The sequence below is a fragment of the Oncorhynchus gorbuscha genome, unplaced genomic scaffold (assembly GCF_021184085.1).
Source record: "Oncorhynchus gorbuscha isolate QuinsamMale2020 ecotype Even-year unplaced genomic scaffold, OgorEven_v1.0 Un_scaffold_631, whole genome shotgun sequence".
NCBI lineage: Eukaryota > Metazoa > Chordata > Actinopteri > Salmoniformes > Salmonidae > Oncorhynchus > Oncorhynchus gorbuscha.
Window position 1 is genome coordinate 393,985 of NW_025745744.1, and position 17,500 is coordinate 411,484.

The 17,500-nt window shown below is 46.8% G+C and overlaps 1 pseudogene; it reads right to left on the bottom strand.

Annotated features, from left to right (window-relative positions):
* The window catches only part of LOC124019559, a 47,522-nt pseudogene that overhangs the window by 11,623 nt on the left and 18,399 nt on the right, over positions 1 to 17,500 (bottom strand).

Below are 17,500 nucleotides of genomic sequence, written 5' to 3' on the forward strand. Positions count from 1 at the left end.
AAACATGTTCCTCAGGACCTACAGAGAGGAGACACCCCCCCAGTGTTAAACATGTTCCTCAGGACCTACAGAGAGGAGACACCCCCCCCCAGTGTTAAACATGTTCCTCAGGACCTACAGAGAGGAGACATCCCCCCCCCAGTGTTAAACATGTTCCTCAGGACCTACAGAGAGGAGACCCAGTGTTAAACATGTTCCCCCCCAGTGTTAAACATGTTCCTCAGGACCTACAGAGAGGAGACACCCCCCCCCAGTGTTAAACATGTTCCTCAGGACCTACAGAGAGGAGACCCCCCCCCCAGTGTTAAACATGTTCCTCAGGACCTACAGAGAGGAGACCCCCCCCCCCAGTGTTAAACATGTTCCTCAGGACCTACAGAGAGGAGACACCCCCCCAGTGTTAAACATGTTCCTCAGGACCTACAGAGAGGAGACACCCCCCCCAGTGTTAAACATGTTCCTCAGGACCTACAGAGAGGAGACCCCCCCCCCCCAGTGTTAAACATGTTCCTCAGGACCTACAGAGAGGAGACACCCCCCCCCCCAGTGTTAAACATGTTCCTCAGGACCTACAGAGAGGAGACACCCCCCCAGTGTTAAACATGTTCCTCAGGACCTACAGAGAGGAGACACCCCCCCCCCCAGTGTTAAACATGTTCCTCAGGACCTACAGAGAGGAGACACCCCCCCCCCCAGTGTTAAACATGTTCCTCAGGACCTACAGAGAGGAGACACCCCCCAGTGTTAAACATGTTCCTCAGGACCTACAGAGAGGAGACCCCCCCAGTGTTAAACATGTTCCTCAGGACCTACAGAGAGGAGACCCCCCCCCAGTGTTAAACATGTTCCTCAGGACCTACAGAGAGGAGACACCCCCCCCAGTGTTAAACATGTTCCTCAGGACCTACAGAGAGGAGAGTGTTAAACATGTTCCTCAGGACCTACCCCCCAGTGTTAAACATGTTCCTCAGGACCTACAGAGAGGAGACCCCCCCCAGTGTTAAACATGTTCCTCAGGACCTACAGAGAGGAGACCCCCCCCCAGTGTTAAACATGTTCCTCAGGACCTACAGAGAGGAGACCCCCCCCCAGTGTTAAACATGTTCCTCAGGACCTACAGAGAGGAGACACCCCCCCCCAGTGTTAAACATGTTCCTCAGGACCTACAGAGAGGAGACACCCCCCCCCCCAGTGTTAAACATGTTCCTCAGGACCTACAGAGAGGAGACACCCCCCCAGTGTTAAACATGTTCCTCAGGACCTACAGAGAGGAGACACCCCCCCCCAGTGTTAAACATGTTCCTCAGGACCTACAGAGAGGAGACCCCCCCCAGTGTTAAACATGTTCCTCAGGACCTACAGAGAGGAGACACCCCCCAGTGTTAAACATGTTCCTCAGGACCTACAGAGAGAGAGACCCCCCAGTGTTAAACATGTTCCTCAGGACCTACAGAGAGGAGACACCCCCCCCAGTGTTAAACATGTTCCTCAGGACCTACAGAGACCCCCCCAGTGTTAAACATGTTCCTCAGGACCTACCCCCCAGTGTTAAACATGTTCCTCAGGACCTACAGAGAGGAGACACCCCCCCAGTGTTAAACATGTTCCTCAGGACCTACAGAGAGGAGACACCCCCCAGTGTTAAACATGTTCCTCAGGACCTACAGAGAGGAGACACCCCCCCCCCCCCAGTGTTAAACATGTTCCTCAGGACCTACAGAGAGGAGACACCCCCCAGTGTTAAACATGTTCCTCAGGACCTACAGAGAGGAGACACCCCCCCCAGTGTTAAACATGTTCCTCAGGACCTACAGAGAGGAGACACCCCCCCCAGTGTTAAACATGTTCCTCAGGACCTACAGAGAGGAGACCCCCCCCCAGTGTTAAACATGTTCCTCAGGACCTACAGAGAGGAGACCCCCCCAGTGTTAAACATGTTCCTCAGGACCTACAGAGAGGAGACCCCCCCCAGTGTTAAACATGTTCCTCAGGACCTACAGAGAGGAGACACCCCCCCCCAGTGTTAAACATGTTCCTCAGGACCTACCCCCCCCCAGTGTTAAACATGTTCCTCAGGACCTACAGAGAGAGAGACCCCCCCCCCAGTGTTAAACATGTTCCTCAGGACCTACAGAGAGGAGACACCCCCCCCCCCCCAGTGTTAAACATGTTCCTCAGGACCTACAGAGAGGAGACACCCCCCCCCCCCCAGTGTTAAACATGTTCCTCAGGACCTACAGAGAGGAGACACCCCCCCCCAGTGTTAAACATGTTCCTCAGGACCTACAGAGAGGAGACCCCCCCCCCCCCCAGTGTTAAACATGTTCCTCAGGACCTACAGAGAGGAGACACCCCCCCCAGTGTTAAACATGTTCCTCAGGACCTACAGAGAGGAGACACCCCCCCAGTGTTAAACATGTTCCTCAGGACCTACAGAGAGGAGACACCCCCCCAGTGTTAAACATGTTCCTCAGGACCTACAGAGAGGAGACACCCCCCCAGTGTTAAACATGTTCCTCAGGACCTACAGAGAGGAGACACCCCCCCAGTGTTAAACATGTTCCTCAGGACCTACAGAGAGGAGACACCCCCCAGTGTTAAACATGTTCCTCAGGACCTACAGAGAGGAGACACCCCCCCAGTGTTAAACATGTTCCTCAGGACCTACAGAGAGGAGACACCCCCCCCCAGTGTTAAACATGTTCCTCAGGACCTACAGAGAGGAGACACCCCCCCAGTGTTAAACATGTTCCTCAGGACCTACAGAGAGGAGACACCCCCCCCCAGTGTTAAACATGTTCCTCAGGACCTACAGAGAGGAGACACCCCCCCCAGTGTTAAACATGTTCCTCAGGACCTACAGAGAGGAGACACCCCCCCCCAGTGTTAAACATGTTCCTCAGGACCTACAGAGAGGAGACACCCCCCCAGTGTTAAACATGTTCCTCAGGACCTACAGAGAGGAGACACCCCCCAGTGTTAAACATGTTCCTCAGGACCTACAGAGAGGAGACACCCCCCCCAGTGTTAAACATGTTCCTCAGGACCTACAGAGAGGAGACACCCCCCCAGTGTTAAACATGTTCCTCAGGACCTACAGAGAGGAGACACCCCCCCCCCCCCAGTGTTAAACATGTTCCTCAGGACCTACAGAGAGGAGACACCCCCCCCCCCAGTGTTAAACATGTTCCTCAGGACCTACAGAGAGGAGACACCCCCCCAGTGTTAAACATGTTCCTCAGGACCTACAGAGAGGAGACCCCCCAGTGTTAAACATGTTCCTCAGGACCTACAGAGAGGAGACACCCCCCCAGTGTTAAACATGTTCCTCAGGACCTACAGAGAGGAGACACCCCCAGTGTTAAACATGTTCCTCAGGACCTACAGAGAGGAGACACCCCCCCCCCCAGTGTTAAACATGTTCCTCAGGACCTACAGAGAGGAGACTTCCCCCCCAGTGTTAAACATGTTCCTCAGGACCTACAGAGAGGAGACACCCCCATGTAATACAGTCCCCCCAGTGTTAAACATGTTCCTCAGGACCTAGTCAGAGAGGAGTACACCCCCCAGTGTTAAACATGTTCCTCAGGACCTACAGAGAGGAGTACCCCCCCATAGTGTTAAACATGTTCCTCAGGACCTACAGAGAGTAGTAGTACCCCCCCCAGTGTTAAACATGTTCCTCAGGACCTACAGAGAGTACCTGTATAGACAGAGTACCCCCAGTGTTAAACATGTTCCTCAGGACCTACAGAGAGAGACCCCCCCCCCAGTGTTAAACATGTTCCTCAGGACCTAGTCAGAGAGTAGACACCCCCCAGTGTTAAACATGTTCCTCAGGACCTACAGAGAGGAGACACCCCCCAGTGTTAAACATGTTCCTCAGGACCTACAGAGAGGAGACACACCCCCCCCCCAGTGTTAAACATGTTCCTCAGGACCTACAGAGAGAGACCCCCCCCCAGTGTTAAACATGTTCCTCAGGACCTACAGAGAGGAGACACCCCCCCAGTGTTAAACATGTTCCTCAGGACCTACAGAGAGGAGACACATGTTCCTCAGGACCCCCCCAGTGTTAAACATGTTCCTCAGGACCTACAGAGAGGAGACCCCCCAGTGTTAAACATGTTCCTCAGGACCTACAGAGAGGAGACACCCCCCCAGTGTTAAACATGTTCCTCAGGACCTACAGAGAGGAGACACCCCCCAGTGTTAAACATGTTCCTCAGGACCTACAGAGAGAGACACCCCCCCAGTGTTAAACATGTTCCTCAGGACCTACAGAGAGGAGACCCCCCCCAGTGTTAAACATGTTCCTCAGGACCTACAGAGAGGAGACATCCCCCCCCCCCCAGTGTTAAACATGTTCCTCAGGACCTACAGAGAGGAGACACACCCCCCCCCAGTGTTAAGCATGTTCCTCAGGACCTACAGAGAGGAGACACCCCCCCCAGTGTTAAACATGTTCCTCAGGACCTACAGAGAGGAGACATGTATAGTAGTAGTACCCCCCCCAGTGTTAAACATGTTCCTCAGGACCCACCCCCCCTGTCCTGGGTCAGAACTCTTAAAGAAGAAGTTCCAGGTCTGTGAGAGCCAGAAATCTTGCTTGTTTGTAGGTGACCAAATACTTATTTTCCACCATAATTTGCAAATAAATTCATTAAAAATCCTACAATGTGATTTTCTGGATTTATTTTCTTCTCATTTTGTCTGTCATAGTTGAAGTGTACCTATGATGAAAATTACAGGCCTCTCTCATCTTTTTAAGTGGGAGAACTTGCACAATTGTTAGCTGACTAAATACTTTTTTGCCCCACTGTAATACAGTCAGAAGTTTTCCCCTGTACATGTATTTTCTGTAGGTATTAGTACAGTACCTGTATGGTCATGTATAGTAGTAGTACCTGTATAGTCATGTATAGTAGTAGTACCTGTATGCGTTCTGTATAGTAGTAGTACCTGTATAGTAGTAGTACCTGTAGAGTCATGTATAGTAGTAGTACCTGTATAATCATGTATAGTAGTAGTACCTGTATAGTCATGTATAGTAGTAGTACCTGTATAGTAGTCTGTAGGTATTAGTATAGTACCTGTATAGTAGTAGTACCTGTATAGTCATGTATGTAGTAGTACCATGTATTTTAGTAGTACCTGTATAGTCTGTACCTAGTATAGTACCTGTATAGTAGTAGTACCTGTTCAGTCATGTATTTTCTGTATAGTATGTATAGTAGTAGTACCTGTATAGTCATGTAGTAGTAGTACCTGTATAGTCATGTATAGTAGTAGTACCTGTATAGTCATGTATAGTACCTGTAGTAGTCTGTATAGTAGTAGTACCTGTATAGTCATGTATAGTAGTAGTACCTGTATAGTAGTAGTACCTGTATAGTCATGTATATAGTAGTACCTGTATAGTCATGTATAGTAGTAGTACCTGTATAGTCATGTATAGTAGTAGTACCCTGTATAGTAGTAGTACCTGTATAGTAGTAGTACCTGTATAGTAGTAGTACCTGTATAGTCATGTATAGTAGTAGTACCTGTATAGTTCTGTATAGTAGTAGTACCTGTATAGTCATGTATAGTAGTAGTACCTGTATAGTCATGTACCTGTATAGTCATGTAGTAGTAGTACCTGTATAGTCATGTATAGTAGTAGTACCTGTATAGTCATGTATAGTAGTAGTACCTGTATAGTCATGTATAGTAGTAGTACCTGTATAGTCATGTATATTTTAGTATAGTAGTAGTACTGTATAGTCATGTATAGTAGTAGTACCTGTATAGTCATGTATAGTAGTAGTACCTGTATAGTCATGTATAGTAGTAGTACCTGTACCTGAGTCATGTATAGTAGTAGTACCTGTATAGTCTGTATAGTAGTAGTACCTGTATAGTCATGTATAGTAGTAGTACCTGTAGTAGTAGTACCTGTATAGTCATGTATAGTAGTAGTACCTGTATAGTCATGTATAGTAGTAGTACCTGTATAGTCATGTATAGTAGTAGTACCTGTATAGTCATGTGTAGTAGTAGTAGTAGTAGTAGTACCTGTATAGTCATGTAGTAGTAGTACCTGTATAGTCATGTATAGTAGTAGTACCTGTATAGTCATGTATAGTAGTAGTACCTGTATAGTCATGTATAGTAGTAGTACCTGTATAGTCATGTATAGTAGTAGTACCTGTATAGTCATGTATAGTAGTAGTACCTGTATAGTCATGTATAGTAGTAGTACCTGTATAGTAGTAGTACCTGTATAGTCATGTATTTTAGTACCTGTATAGTCATGTATAGTAGTAGTACCTGTATAGTCATGTATAGTAGTAGTACCTGTATAGTCATGTATATAGTAGTACCTGTATAGTCATGTATAGTAGTAGTACCTGTATAGTCATGTATTTTAGTACCTGTATAGTCAGTACCTGTATAGTAGTAGTACCTGTATAGTCATGTATAGTAGTAGTACCTGTATAGTCATGTATAGTAGTAGTACCTGTATAGTCATGTATAGTAGTAGTACCTGTATAGTCATGTATAGTAGTAGTACCTGTATAGTCATGTATTAGTAGTGTAGTACCTGTATAGTAGTAGTACCTGTATAGTAGTACCTGTAGTCATGTAGTACCTGTATAGTCATGTATAGTAGTAGTACCTGTACCTGTATAGTCATGTATTTTAGTACCTGTACCTGTAGTAGTAGTACCTGTATAGTAGTATACCTGTAGTAGTCTGTATAGTCATGTATAGTAGTAGTACCTGTATAGTCATGTATAGTAGTAGTACCTGTATAGTAGTAGTACCTGTATAGTCATGTATTTAGTAGTACCTGTATAGTCATGTATAGTAGTACCTGTATAGTCATGTATAGTAGTAGTACCTGTATAGTCATGTATAGTAGTAGTACCTGTATAGTCATGTATAGTAGTAGTACCTGTATAGTCATGTATAGTAGTAGTACCTGTATAGTCATGTATTTTAGTACCTGTAGTACCTGTATAGTCATGTATAGTAGTAGTACCTGTATAGTCATGTATAGTAGTAGTACCTGTATAGTCATGTATAGTAGTAGTACCTGTATAGTCATGTATAGTAGTAGTACCTGTATAGTCATGTAGTAGTAGTACCTGTATAGTCATGTATAGTAGTAGTATGTATAGTAGTAGTACCTGTATAGTCATGTATTTAGTAGTACCTGTATAGTCATGTATAGTAGTACCTGTACGTTCTGTATAGTAGTAGTACCTGTATAGTCATGTATAGTAGTAGTACCTGTATAGTCATGTATAGTAGTAGTACCTGTATAGTCATGTATAGTAGTAGTACCTGTATGCGTTCTGTATAGTAGTAGTACCTGTATAGTCATGTATAGTAGTAGTACCTGTATAGTCATGTATAGTAGTAGTACCTGTATAGTCATGTATAGTAGTAGTACCTGTATAGTCATGTATTTTAGTACCTGTATAGTCATGTATAGTAGTAGTACCTGTATAGTCATGTATAGTAGTAGTACCTGTATAGTCATGTATAGTAGTAGTACCTGTATAGTCATGTATAGTAGTAGTACCTGTATAGTAGTGGTACCTGTAGAGTCATGTATTTTAGTACCTGTATGCGTTCTGTATAGTAGTAGTACCTGTATAGTAGTAGTACCTGTATAGTCATGTACAGTAGTAGTACCTGTATAGTCCTGTATAGTAGTAGTACCTGTATAGTCCTGTATAGTAGTAGTACCTGTATAGTCATGTATAGTAGTAGTTCCTGTAGAGTCATGTATTTTAGTACCTGTATGCGTTCTGTATAGTCATGTATAGTAGTAGTACCTGTATAGTAGTAGTACCTGTATAGTAGTAGTACCTGTATAGTCATGTATAGTAGTACCTGTATGCGTTCTGTATAGTGGTCCAACAGCAGAACTCCTGAACTGGTCACCTTCTTAGTCTCCACCATGGTCTTCAGATCAGCTAGTAGAGTCATGTGTTTAGACATGTCTGTAGCTAACACCTAGAGAGAGAGAGAGAGAGGGAGGGAGGGAGGGAGGGAGGGAGGGAGGGAGGGAGGGAGGGAGGGAGGGAGGGAGGGAGGGAGGGAGGGAGGGAGGGAGGGAGGGAGTAGAGGGAGGGAGAGGGAGGGAGGGGGGGGGAGGGGGAGGGGAGGGGAGGGGGAGGGGAGGCAGGAGGAGGCAGGCAGGCAGGCAGGCAGGCAGGCAGACAGACAGACAGACAGCAGACAGACAGACAGACAGACAGACAGACAGACAGACAGACAGACAGACAGACAGACAGACAGACAGACAGACAGACAGACAGACAGACAGGAAGAGGAGGCAGTGAGAGGAGGCAGTGAGAGGAGGCAGGGAGAGGAGGCAGTGAGAGGAGGCAGGGAGAGGAGGCAGGAGAGGAGGCAGGGAGAGGAGGCAGGGAGAGGAGGCAGGGAGAGGAGGCAGGGAGAGGAGGCAGGGAGAGGAGGCAGTGAGAGGAGAGAGAGATGAGACGAAGGTGTAAATATAAAGACACTTTGTTTACTCCATGTGTAACTCTGTGTTGTTGTACGTGTCACACTGCTTTGCTTTATCTTGGCCAGGTCGCAATTGTAAATGAGACTGGCCTGCCTGGTTAAATAAAGGTGTTCTCAACTGGCCTACCTGGTTAAATAAAGGTGTTCTCAACTGGCCTACCTGGTTAAATAAAGGTGTTCTCAACTGGCCTACCTGGTTAAATAAAGGTGTTCTCAACTAGCCTACCTGGTTTAGGTGTTCTCATAGCCTACCTGGTTAAATAAAGGTGTTATCAACTGGCCTACCTGGTTAAATAAAGGTGTTCTCAACTAGCCTACCTGGTTAAATAAAGGTGTTCTCAACTGGCCTACCTGGTTAAATAAAGGTGTTCTCAACTGGCCTACCTGGTTAAATAAAGGTGTTCTCAACTAGCCTACCTGGTTAAATAAAGGTGTTCTCAACTAGCCTACCTGGTTAAATAAAGGTGTTCTCAACTAGCCTACCTGGTTAAATAAAGGTGTTCTCATCTAGCCTACCTGGTTAAATAAAGGTGTTATCAACTGGCCTACCTGGTTAAATAAAGGTGTTCTCAAAGCCTACCTGGTTAAATAAAGGTGTTCTCAACTGGCCTACCTGGTTAAATAAAGGTGTTCTCAACTAGCCTACCTGGTTAAATAAAGGTGTTCTCAACTAGCCTACCTGGTTAAATAAAGGTGTTCTCAACTGGCCTACCTGGTTAAATAAAGGTGTTCTCAACTAGCCTACCTGGTTACATAAAGGTGTTATCAACTGGCCTACCTGGTTAGATAAAGGTGTTCTCAACTAGCCTACCTGGTTAAATAAAGGTGTTATCAACTGGCCTACCTGGTTAAATAAAGGTGTTCTCAACTAGCCTACCTGGTTACATAAAGGTGTTATCAACTGGCCTACCTGGTTAAATAAAGGTGTTCTCAACTAGCCTACCTGGTTAAATAAAGGTGTTCTCAACTGGCCTACCTGGTTAAATAAAGGTGTTCTCAACTAGCCTACCTGGTTAAATAAAGGTGTTCTCAACTAGCCTACCTGGTTAAATAAAGGTGTTCTCAACTGGCCTACCTGGTTAAATAAAGGTGTTCTCAACTAGCCTACCTGGTTAAATAAAGGTGTTATCAACTGGCCTACCTGGTTAGATAAAGGTGTTCTCAACTAGCCTACCTGGTTAAATAAAGGTGTTATCAACTGGCCTACCTGGTTAAATAAAGGTGTTCTCAACTAGCCTACCTGGTTAAATAAAGGTGAAATAAAAATATAAATAAATAAAAAACTGTTTAGTTGCAAAAATCACTGAAACGTTTACCTTTGACCCCTCCCACTCCTGCCCCTCCCACTCTTGTCTCCAAACCCTGCTGTGATTGGATGATGATGGATGCTGCCTGTGATGACAGGTCTCTCACCATATCGATGACCAGCTTGCGGAGGCTCTGTCGCTGTCTCTTGGTCAGGTTCTGGAAGATGTCACAGTTGTCCAGGTGGAGCAGCTTGAAGCCAACAGCCAAGTGATGGTTCTCTAACACTGACTCATCATTGTACATGAGAGCCAGCTCAGAGTCTGAGAGAGAGGGAGAGAGTAGAGAGTAGAGAGGGATAGAGAGAGAGGGATAGAGTAGAGAGGAATAGAGAGAGGGAGGAGAGAGGGATAGAGAGAGAGAGTGAGGAGAGAGTGATAGAGAGAGGGATAGAGTAGAGAGGGATAGAGAGAGAGAGGGGGGAGAGGGAGAAAGAGAGGGAGGAGAGAGAGAGAGAGGGATAGAGAGAGAGGAGAGGGGGAGAGAGAGGGGAGAGAGTGATAGAGAGAGAGGGAGGAGAGAGTGATAGAGAGAGGGATAGAGTAGAGAAGGATAGAGAGAGAGGGAGGAGAGAGGGATGGAGGAAGGAGAAGGTAGGAGAGAGAGGGAGGAGAGAGTGATAGAGAGAGAGAGGGAGGAGAGAGTGATAGAGAGGGATAGAGTAGAGATGGATAGAGAGAGAGGGATAGAGTAGAGAAGGATAGAGAGAGAGAGGGAGAGAGAGAGAGGGAGGAGAGAGTGATAGAGAGAGGGGAGGGATAGAGAGAGAGTAGAGAGAGGAGGGAGAGAGAGAGAGAGGATAGAGAGAGAGAGGATAGAGAGAGAGAGGAGAGAGAGAGAGTGATAGAGAGAGAGAGAGAGGAGATGGAGTAGAGAGAGATAGAGGGAGGAGAGAGTGGTAGAGAGAGAGAGGGAGGAGAGAGTGATAGAGAGAGAGGGAGGAGAGAGTGATAGAGAGAGGGATAGAGTAGAGATGGATAGAGAGAGGGATAGAGTAGAGAGGATGGAGAGAGAGAGAGGGAGAGGGAGGAGAGAGTAGAGAGAGGGGGAGAGAGTGGTAGAGAGAGAGGGGGAGAGAGTGATAGAGGGAGAGAGAGAGAGGAGAGAGAGAGAGAGAGAGGAGAGGAGAGAGTGATAGAGAGAGAGAGAGAGAGAGAGATGGAGTAGAGAGAGATAGAGGGAGGAGAGAGTGGTAGAGAGAGAGAGGGAGGAGAGAGTGATAGAGAGAGATGGAGTAGAGAGAGATAGAGGGAGGAGAGAGTGGTAGAGAGAGAGAGGGAGGAGAGAGTGATAGAGAGAGGGATAGAGAGAGAGGGATAGAGTAGAGAGGGATAGAGTAGAGAGGGATAGAGTAGAGAGGATAGAGAGAGATGGATAGAGAGAGATAGAGGGAGGAGAGAGTGGTAGAGAGAGAGAGGGAGGAGAGAGTGATAGAGAGGAGAGAGAGAGATAGAGAGAGAGAGGGATAGAGTAGAGAGGATAGAGAGAGAGTGAGAGAGAGGAGACGGAGTGAGAGAGAGAGAGAGAGAGAGAGTGGTAGAGAGAGAGAGAGGAGAGAGTGAGAGAGGGAGAGAGAGAGAGAGAGAGAGAGAGAGAGAGAGACAGAGTAGAGAGAGATAGAGGGAGGAGAGAGTGGTAGAGAGATAGAGGGAGGAGAGAGTGGTAGAGAGAGAGAGGGAGGAGAGAGTGATAGAGAGAGATAGGGAGGAGATAGAGGGAGGAGAGAGTGGTAGAGAGATAGAGGGAGGAGAGAGTGGTAGAGAGAGAGAGGGAGGAGAGAGTGATAGAGAGAGATGGAGTAGATAGAGATAGAGGGAGGAGAGAGTGGTAGAGAGAGAGAGGGAGGAGAGAGTGATAGAGAGAGATGGAGTAGAGAGAGATAGAGAGAGTGATAGAAACAGGGAGTAGAGAGTGATAGAGAGAGATGGAGTGGTAGAGAGAGAGATAGAGAGAGTGATAGAAACAGGGAGTAGAGAGTGAGAGTGTGAGCGGTTAGATGGTCAGAAACATGGGCAATGGAGGAGACAAGAGACAGAGAGAGGTGTGTGTGTGTGTGTGTAGACTGACTGGTGTTGATGAGGAACTGGTTAGACACTCCAGGGTGGTCCACATCATGGATGGCTGCAGCAAACAGAGCTGCTAGAATCTCCAGGTCTGTAAACACAGCCTGATGGAGAGACAGAGAGAGGGGAGAGAGAGGGGGAGAGGGAGAGGAGGAGAGGGAGAGAGAGGGGAGAGAGAGGGGGAGAGAAGGGGGAGAGGGAGAGGAGGAGAGGGAGAGAGAAGGGAAGGGAGAGGGAGAGAGAGGGGGAGGGAAGGAGAGGGGAGAGGGAGAGAGAGGGGGAGAGGGAGAGGAGGAGAGGGAGAGGGAGAGGGGGAGAGGGAGAGGGAGAGGGGAGAGAGAGGGAGAGGGAGAGGGGGAGAGGGAGAGAGGAGGAGAGGGAGAGAGAAGGGGAGGGAGAGACAGAGAGAGGGGAGAGAGAGAGGGGAGAGGGAGAGACAGGAGAGGGAGAGACAGAGAGAGGGGAGAGAGAGAGGGGGGAGGGAGAGGAGAGGGAGAGAGAGAGAAGGGGAGGGAGAGACAGAGAGAGCGGAGAGAGAGGGGGAGAGGAGAGGGAGAGAGAGGGAGGAGGAGAGGGAGAGACAGAGAGAGGGGAGAGAGAGGGGGAGAGAAGGGGAGAGGGAGAGAGAGAGGGGGAGGAGAGAGAGAGGAGGAGAGGGAGAGAGAGGGGAGGAGAGACAGAGAGAGGGGAGAGAGAGGGGGAGAGAAGGGGGAGAGGGAGGGGAGGAGAGGGGAAAGAGAAGGGGAGAGAGAGGGGGGAGAGAAGGGGGAGAGGGAGGGAGGAGAGGGAGAGACAGGGGGATAGAGGGGGAGGGGGGAGGGGAGAGAGGGAGGAGAGAGAGAGAGAGGGAGGGGGGAGAGGGGGAGAGGGAGATAAGGGGGGGGAGGAGAGAGAGGGAGAGAGAGAGGGAGGGGAGAGAGGGGAGGGGAGAGGGGGGAGAGGGAGGGAGAGAGAGAGGGGAGGGAGAAAGTAAGAGAGAGGGGGAGAGAGGGAGGGAGAGGGAGAGAGAGAGGGGGAGGGAGAGAGGGAAGGAGAGGGGAGAGGGAGAGAGAGAGACAGAGAGAGAGGGAGAGGGAGAGAGAGAGAGGGGGTTAGAGAGAGAGATACAGAGAGATACAGGGAGATAGAGAGAGATACAGAGAGAGAGAGAGAGATACAGAGAGAGGGGGAGTTCAGTATTTTACAACTTGATTATAGATGGTGGAAGGTAGCCTAGCTAGCCTAGCTATAATTCCTGAAAGCAGTTTAAAGGTCAGGAGACACTGATGTATGGTTTGATTCTCTTTAAAAAGCCTCTACAAACTTCAGCTAGTGGTGGAGGGGCCACTAGCTAACCACTAATGGGAGTGATGGTATTATGAGGGGCCACTAGCTAACCACTAATGGGAGTGATGGTATTATGAGGGGCCACTAGCTAACCACTAATGGGAGTGATGGTATTATGAGGGGCCACTAGCTAACCACTAATGGGAGTGATGGTATTATGAGGGGCCACTAGCTAACCACTAATGGGAGTGATGGTATTATGAGGGCCACTAGCTAACCACTAATGGGAGTGATGGTATTATGAGGGCCACTAGCTAACCACTAATGGGAGTGATGGTATTATGGAGGGGCCACTAGCTAACCACTAATGGGAGTTATGGTGATGGTATTATGAGGGGCCACTAGCTAACCACTAATGGGAGTGATGGTATTATGAGGGGCCACTAGCTAACCACTAATGGGAGTGATGGTATTATGAGGGCCACTAGCTAACCACTAATGGGAGTGATGGTTTTATGGAGGGGCCACTAGCTAACCACTAATGGGAGTGATGGTATTATGAGGGCCACTAGCTAACCACTAATGGGAGTTATGGTATTATGAGGGGCCACTATTACTATATATATTACTATATAGATTACTGTATATATTACTGTATAGATTACTATATATATTACTGTATATATTACTGTATATATCACTGTATAGATTACTGTATATATTACTGTATATATTACTGTATATATTACTGTATATATCACTGTATATATTACTGTATGTATTACTGTATATATTACTGTATATATTACTGTATATATTACTGTATGTGGCTCACATCTAGTGCGGGTGTGGAGAGGAGGACATGTGTGGACTGGCAGACGTCGGCGGCGTGCAGGCTGTTGTGGTAGGCCACGTTGCCATGATAATGGTCTTCCAGGGTCATCACGTAGGTCACGAAGGTGTCGACGGGGATGCGGAACGTCTTTAGGAGATCACGTTCCTACAGGGGGACATGAGGGGTTAATACACACTGACACACACACATGCATCAACACACACACACACACACACACACACACACACACACACACACACACACACACACACACACACACACACACACACACACACACACACACACACACACACACACACACACACACACACACACACACACACTTGCATGAACACACACACACGTCTGTTTCACTAGCTTCGTGGGAATCAAAATAACACATATAGATTGGGGGGCACCATAAGCCACTTCGGGCTCATCCTGTCTTTATCTGCCTCTGGCGTTATCTTAACCCCCGACCCCCGGCCTAATGTCCCAGATGCCAGGATGTCAGAGGACCATTGAGTCATTTTGTTCTAGCTGCAGGTAGAGTGGACACCCAGACTAGCTACAGGAAGAGTGGACACCCAGACTAGCTGCAGGTAGAGTGGACACCCAGACTAGCTGCAGGTAGAGTGGACACCCAGACTAGCTGCAGGTAGAGTGGACACCCAGACTAGCTGCAGGTAGAGTGGACACCCAGACTAGCTGCAGGTAGAGTGGACACCCAGACTAGCTGCAGGTAGAGTGGACACCCAGACTAGCTGCAGGTAGAGTGGACACCCAGACTAGCTACAGGAAGAGTGGACACAGACTAGCCAGACTGGACACCCAGACAGCACACATAGAGTGGACACCCAGACTAGCTGCAGGTCACCTGGACACCCAGACAGCATCACAAAGGACACCCAGACTACACACAGAGTGGACACCCAGACTACTGCACACACACACACACACACAGCTGCACACAGTGGACACACACACAGCACACACACACACACAGACAGCTACACAGTGGACACACAGCACACACACACACACACATCACAAAGCACCTGGACACACACACACATCAGAAAGCACCATAAAACTAAACCTAAACCCTAAAACTAAACCTAACACCTCAAAACCAAACCTTCAAACCCCTAAAATCCAAACCTAACCCTTAAAACTAACCTTAAAAAAACTAAAGCTAAACCTAACCCTAACACTAAACATAAAACTAAACCTAAAACTAAACCCTAAAACTAAACCTAACCCTTAAAAACTAACCTAAACCTAAAACTAAACCTAAAACCCTAAACCTAAAACTAAACCTAACCCTAAAACTAAACCTAACCCTAAAACTAAACCTAACCCCCTAAAACTAAACCTAACCCTAAAAACTAAACCTAACCCTAAAACTAAACCTAACCCTAAAACTAAACCTAACCCTAAAACTAAACCTAACCCCTAAAACTAAACCTAACCCTAAAACTAAACCTAACCCTAAAACCAAACCTAACCCCTAAAACTAAACCTAACCCCTAACCCTAAAACTAAACCTAACCCCTAAAACTAAACCTAACCCCTAAAACTAAACCTAACCCTAAAACTAAACCTAACCCTAACACTAAACCATAAAACTAAACCCTAAAACTAAACCTAACCCTAACCCTAAAACTAAATCTAACCCTAAAACTAAACCTAACCCCTAAAACTAAATCTAACCCCTAAAACTAAACCTAACCCCTAACCCTAAAACTAAACCTAACCCCTAAAACTAAACCTAACCCCTAAAACTAAACCCCACACTGCGTGTCTAACTCCAGGTACCTGGAAGATGGCGTACATGATGCAGCTGAGAGGCCTGCTGTTGGAGAACTCTGACACTCTGAAGATGTTGAAACTCCACTTGTCCAGGTCCTCTAGCTCCTACACACACACACACACACACACACACACACACACACACACACACACACACACACACACACACACACACACACACACACACACACACACACACACACACACACACACACACACACACACACACACACACACACACACACACACACACACACACACACACACACAGGCAGGCACACACACAGGACAGGCAAACACACACACACAGGCAGACACACACACAGGCAGGCACACACACAGGGCAGGCAAACACACACACACGCAGACACACACATACGCAAGCAGGCACACACAAAGAGAGAGTGTGAAGCCTTGAGTGAGGTAATGAGGTGAGTCTAGTAACCTTGACTGATTGACTGAGAAGGTATTTGTGTATGTACAGTTGTGGCCAAAGGTTTTGAGAATGACACAAATATACATTTTCACAAAGTCTGCTGCCTCAGTTTGTATGATGGTAATTTGCAAACACTCCAGAATGTTATGAAGAGTGATCAGATGAATCGCAACTAATTGCAAAGTCCCTCTTTGCCATGCAAATGAACTGAATCGCAAAAAAACATTTCCACTGCAGTTCAGCCCTGTCACAAAAGGAACAGCTGACATCATGTCAGTGATTCTCTCATTAACACAGGTGTGAGTGTTGACGAGGACAAGGCTGGAGATCACTCTGTCATGCTGATTGAGTTCGAATAACAGACTGGAAGCTTCAAAACTAGGGTGGTGCTTGGAATCATTGTTCATCCTCTGTCAACCATGGTTACGTGCAAGGAAACACGTGCCGTCATCATTGCTTTGCACAAAAAGGGCTTCACAGGCAAGGATATAGCTTGTCTAGGGGTTTTGGTATTGTCTAGGTATATTTGTAGGTCTATGGTGTTTTGGTATTGTCTAGGGTTTTTGTACTTCTATGGGTGTTTTGGTATTGTCTAGGTATATTTGTAGGTCTATGGTGTTTTGGTATTGTCTAGGGTTTTTGTAGGTCTATGGGGGTTTTGGTATTGTCTAGGTATATTTGTAGGTCTATGGGGGTTTTGGTATTGTCTAGGTATATTTGTAGGTCTATGGTGTTTTGGTATTGTCTAGGTATATTTGTAGGTCTATGGGGGTTTTGGTATTGTCTAGGTATATTTGTAGGTCTATGGTGTTTTGGTATTGTCTAGGGTTTTTGTACTTCTATGGGGGTTTTGGTATTGTCTAGGTATATTTTAGGTCTATGGGGGTTTTGGTATTGTCTAGGTATATTTGTAGGTCTTGTCTAGGGTTTTTGTACTTCTATGGGGGTTTTGGTATTGTCTAGGTATATTTGTAGGTCTATGGTGTTTTTGTCTTGTCTAGGGTTTTTGTACTTCTATGGGGGTTTTGGTATTGTCTAGGTGTATTTGTAGGTCTATGGTGGCCTGAATTGGTTCCCAATCAGAGACCACTGTTCATCGTTGTGGTCAGGGTGTCGTTGTCTCTGATTGGGGTTCCTATTTAGGTTGCCATTTTCCATGTTGGTTTTGTGGGTTATTGTTCTATGTTTAGTTGCCTGTTTCACACTAGTCATATTGAGGTTCGTTTTGTTATTTTGTATAGTTTTGTTCAGTGTTGCATT